We start from the raw sequence: 6,000 nt of genomic DNA on the forward strand, positions 1-6,000 counted from the left end.
GATGGGCGTCTTTAGCTGATAATCGAAACAAGAAGGGCATTTTTAACGAGAATTTGGTCTGCTTTATTTGGACCCTTTTTTTTCAGGTCCAAGTCCCAAAAAAGTACCCCAACTGACCAGATGACCACCGGAGGGAATCGGGGATCACCTCCCCTGACTCCCCCAGTGGTCACTAACCCCCTCCCACCAAAAAAACCCACTTTACAAACTTTTTTTCCCAGCCTGTATGCCAGCCTCAAATGCCGTACCCACCTCCATGACAGCAGAATGTGTTCTATCCTCTGACCGCCTTTCCCTGGTTCTGATGCAGGTTTCGGGTGAGTGTGACACCTTTTCTGTTAAGGGCACTGCAGAGTCACATCAGCAATGCATTGTGGTGGGTGTAGGGTATTGGGCTCCGTGATTCCACTAGCTTGTGTTACATGCTCACGATGTTGGTAGTTGGTGGGCTCTACTCCCATGGTGCTTTTCCCTCTGCTTACTGGGTCAGAGTGTGCCCTGTTTTGTTTCCGGTAGTCCATGAGGTAGTGACCATTTTTGTAAGCCAGTTTTAGATCCCTTTCATATGTTAGCCATGTTACAGAATTTAGTTCTTACCTTGAATGTTGCTGAAAGAGGGCATTGTACACCATTCTGCCAGCTCAGACCTACTGCTCATCTCAGTACCAGGGAGACTCTTTGCCAGTGGGGCAAAACCTCTGATCTGCAGTTAACTGTGAGTAAACGTGCTTATTCCAATAAAGGGCGTTTTCGGAGACATTAGTCTTCAGGTGTCAACTGGTGTGCCAAGATTATACAGCAGCAACAAGTCCTAGAGGCCTGCATGTATGCAGGTCCCTGGAGCACTTTTAGTGGGTACCGCAGTGCACTTCAGGCAGGCGGACCCAGGCCCATCCCCCCTACCTGTAACACTTGTGCTGGTAAATGGGAGGCCTCCAAAACCCACTGTACCCACATGTAGGTGCCCCCTTCAACCCTAAGAGCTATGGTAGTGTTGTACATTTGTGGGTAGTGGGTTTTGGGGGAGGGCTTGGGGGCTCAGCACCCATGGTAAGGGACCTATGCATGTGGGAGCGTTGTCTGAAATCCACCACACTGACTTATAGGGTGTCCAGTTGGTGTCCTGGCATGTCAGGGGGGCGAGTGTACTACGAATCCTGGCCCCTCCCACGACCAAATGGCTTGGACTGGGATGTTTCCGAGCTGGGCGTTTTTAGTTTCCATTATCGCTAAAAAAAACAAACGACCAGCTCGGAAACGACTAAATCCATGGCATTTTGGTCCGTACAAACTGTATTTTCGAAGCGGAAGATGGACGCCCATTTTTTTCGAAAATACGGTCTGTCCCACCCCTTCACGTACCCGTTCTCGGACATAGACACCCATGGAGATGGGTGTTCGAGTTCAATTATGCCCCTCCACATAATCTTTCCTCTCCTTGATTCCCATTGTAACTGAAACATATGTTCCTTACTCAACCACAATACCACCTGTATTTGTTTCTTCACTGGACTGGCGAATGCCTCTACGGTACTATGTAAGCCACATTGAGACTGCAAATGGGTGGGAAAATGTGGGATACAAATGTAACAAATAAATAAATTAGTGCAAGGTTTAGGAAGGGAGTATGTTTGCAGATAGCACTAAAATGATGTGATTGTGTTTTGATAGTTTTTAAAGTAATTTTGCAGTATGTAATAAATATTTGAAGATAATTCATAGTTGTAGGAATATAGTACAGTGATTGTTACTACTACATTGGAATTTAGTTACCCCTATATTATTTGTTATATTTGTATCCCACATTTTCCCACCTATTTGCAGGCTCAATGTGGCTTATATAGTACCGTAATGGCGTTCGCCATCTCTGGTAAAGAAACAAATACAAAGTGATGTTGTGATTGAATAGGGTTCATGTGTTATAGACACATTGGGGGAATCACAGATAGGAAGAGTTATGCAATGTTCATTACAAGCTTTGGTTTCGTTGTACTCATATCTTTAGATATGCGCAATGTTTACTCATGATATGTCACTTTCACCTGGATAGTAATTCACTGTTATTATTCTGAAAGTATTGGTTGTTTTCAGCCGTTGTTATTCATATTTGAAAATTTAATAAAAATAGTTTGAACAACAACAACAACAACAAAAAAGATGTTTCAGGCTGACCCAAAATTCTGATGTTGCTTCTACGATTTTGATTACACAAGTCCTCCAAATCTATTTGAAGCCACTGGACAGTAGTTTCCTTTGTTGTGCAGTTGTTTCTATTTTAATGCAGATGTTCTTTGTTCCAAGTTATTCCACTATTGTTGAGAAAGATTAAATTTTAAATTCAAACTTTCCGGCTCTTTTTGAAGATTTTTAGTCAGTTCTAATTGCATTTTAAGCATGTTTTTTAAGCACTTATATTGTGTGTAAAGATATGAGTAGATACAATAAAATATTAAGAAGAAAGAAAAGAAACCAATAAAAGAATAGTTAAAGCCCAATGATGGAATAATTACTTCCTAAGATCTAAATAACGTTCTAAGGGTTTCCATACAGCTGATTTCTTACGGACCCTGTTGGTTTTCACTTACCGCATAGCCATGCAGGGGGGGGAGCACTTAACACCACCCACTGAGGTGGCGTAAAGGGCTCCTGCACTAACCCGGCAGTAACCAACAGCGCTGCCCGATTACCGTCGGGTTAGCGCTGTGCTGGAAAATAGCTAGCTATTTTCCCTAATGTGGCAAATGGCGTGTACCTGGGCCGGGACTACCACCGGCACCCGTGTTGGGCCAGCGATAGTTCCAGATCAGTGTACGGTAAGCCTCCATTGGGCTTACCACTGCTCTGTAAAAGGGCCCCTAAATAAATGTTGCTTTATCTTTTCATTCTGGTGTCCATAAACAGAGAAAAATAGAAACATAGAGGCTACAATGATAGAAGCTGACTTGGATTTATAGTTCAGCTTTTTTATTGATGACCAATTACATGAAATACATATAACAGTTTACTAAGGCGCGTTAACGTTTTTAACGTGCATACAATTAGCAAACGCGCTAACCATGTAGGCGCCTATAAGGATATTGTAGGTGCACACACAGTTAATGCGCGTACATGGTTAACGTGCATTAAAGATGCTAATGCGCCTATAACACGGCTTACTAAACAGGGTCCTTGGTATGCAAAGTGTCAAACATCAAAGCATATACAGCAAAGACACATGAATATGGTCCATCATCAAATTTTTAAAACATTATTCCCTCCCCCCATCCTATTATTGTTGTTAAATCTTATAATTAGAATTAAGAAGTCAGTAAATGAACAAGTAGACGATACATTATTCGATGAATTGATTATACACATTGTTACACCGGTCTATCTCCCCCCTCCCCGCCAAAAAACACACCTCTCTGAACCGTAATCCATTACTCCTAAGGTATAATAAAGTGTTTAAAATAAAACTATGCTCTCTTGGGGCAAAAATGAAAATATATAGTTCCCAGACTTCCAAGAAAGTTCCTTTACATCTCATAGACGTTCCCAACTCTCTTTGCTCCAAAAGCATAAGCTGACATAACATGTTCCGCCATCCCCAAAAAGAAGGTGTATCAGAGGCAAGTCCATACCTTGAGAATTGATTTATTGCCCAATAAAGCTGCTTTACAAGGAAAACTGACTTGGATTTAGTGACGGTCACGGAGACGTGGTTCACGGAGAACCATGACTAGCATGTAGCTATACCTGGCTATAATCTACTCAGGAATGACTGGGTAGGAAAAAAAGGGTGGAGTGGCATTATGTGCTAAGAATGATATTAAAATGACAGAACTGCAGGACACGTGGGGTATGGAAGAAGCGCTGTGGGTTAAACTGGAAAAAGGGAAAGGAAAATGTATTTACATCGGAGTAATATACAGGTCACCTTCACAGTCAGAAGAAATGGATAGAGACTTAATTGAAGACATTCACGAGATAGCTAGGAAAGGGGAAGTTCTGTGAGCTGAGAGATATAGGGACCCTTTTACAAAGTTGTACTAAAAAGTGGCCTGCGCATTTTTTTTTTAGTGTGTGGGTTTCCTGCCTGCTGAGGTCACTCCAGAATTTTATTTTCCAATTAATGGCCATACACCAATTAGCAAACTGTCATTAGCAGCTGAGTCCTTGCCGCCACCTATTTGCTAAGTGTTAAGGGCTCCCGCACTAACCTCATGCTAATTGGGCAGCATGCAGCAATTTACCCATCCTGCCCTATTAGCGTAGGGCACGCCTACTCTCCGCCTTCAAACAAACCCCCTGGGTTAAAAAATAAAACTTCTTTTTAGGGCATGAATAGTGTGCGCCGATTCGAAAACTACTGCGGGATGCCTGAACACATCTCACGGTTGTGCCTTTTAGGTGCGGTAAGCACAGTTATCGCTGCTTAGTATAAGGGCCCCATAGTGACTGGAGCAAACTGGATGAATGAGTTGGTCTGATAACTTCAGGCCAAAAAAGATCCCAGGATTTTGTACATGATGTTAGGTTCATATCTGCAGTCCAACGAGAGATCAACTAATTATCAGATTCAAATATAGCATGATTAATCAGTTTATAACAGAAGATATTATTTGACTTTCATTAACCAATTTTCAACTAAGATGTATCTTGTAATGCAGTGGTTCCCAAACCTGGACCTGGAGGCACCCCAGCCAGTCAGGTTTTCAGGATATCCACAATGAATATTAATGAGATAGATTTGCATGCAATGGAGGCAGTACATGCAGATTTCTCTCATGAATATTCATTCTGGGTATCCTGAAAACCTGACTGGCTGGGGTGCCTCCAGGACCAGCAGGGGCGTAGCCAGATGGCCAATTTTGGGTGGGCGCCTGAGTCTAAGGTGGGTGGGCATGGAATTCACCCCCCCCCCCCCCATTTGCTCCTCACTCCACCTCTCCCTGCCCACAAATCCCAAATATTAAATACTTGAGCTGGCAGGGATCCCCAAACCCTACCAGCTGAAGATTTCCTCCTCCTCCTCAAGCAGCCAGCACTCTTCCAAATGGCAGCCAGCAGTAGTACTTGCTTCAAATTGATGATGCTGCCAGCAGGCTGTGCATGCTCAGTGCTTTTGCAAAAACTGAGCATGTGCAGAAGGGCCAGTCTCAGCCTCAGTTCAAGGCAAGTGCTGCTGGCCGACATTTGGAAGAGTGGGGACTGCCCAAGGACAGAAAATTTTCAGCTGGCAAGGTTTGGGGATCCCCACCAGCCACAGCAAGAGTGTCACAATTTTGGGTGGGCCTGAGTCCAAAGTGGGTGGGCCCTGGCCCACCCAGGCCCACCTGTGGCTACGCCACTGAGGACCAGGTTTGGGAACCACTGTTGTGATGTATTTAGGCTTCTTTTACACAACCATGCTAGCGATTCCCATGCGGCAAATGAGAGGAAGGTCCAATGGACTTCACATAAAAGGTCCCAGGTACACATCTCATCATTACCCGTTTATATTGTAAGCACCAATGTTTTAGTTAGAATTTTATCATCTAAATTTAGAAGAGAAATAGGTCTGTAATTTTGAGGTAGTAAATGATCTCTTCCAGGCTTTGGAATAAGAGTTATAACAGCAGCAGGAAATTGAGGTCCTTAAAAAAATAAGAATAGAATCAGTGAAGTGGAAAGCAAAAATGATCAGATTAAAGTATATTTCTATGTAAATTGCAAGTAGTAAAGGTTGAATCACAGTAATAGTATGTACTGCAAATCAAGGACTTCAGGACAAATACCTCCAAATTCTATAAATGGCGTCTTAAGTTGTGAGCGCTAATTTGGCCGCATGCGCAACTTAATTGATTAACAAGTACTTAACCAATTAGCAGAACTAATTAGCTTTAATTAGAATTTACACGCACAACTTTCTAGGTGTATTCTATAACGCGGTGTGCATAAATTCTAATGCGCACAGCTGAAAAGGGGACATGGAATGGGTGGGTTCTGGGTGTTTCAAAAAACTATGCGCACTATTATGGA

The sequence above is a fragment of the Microcaecilia unicolor genome, chromosome 11 (genome assembly GCF_901765095.1).
Source record: "Microcaecilia unicolor chromosome 11, aMicUni1.1, whole genome shotgun sequence".
In the NCBI taxonomy this organism is placed as follows: domain Eukaryota; kingdom Metazoa; phylum Chordata; class Amphibia; order Gymnophiona; family Siphonopidae; genus Microcaecilia; species Microcaecilia unicolor.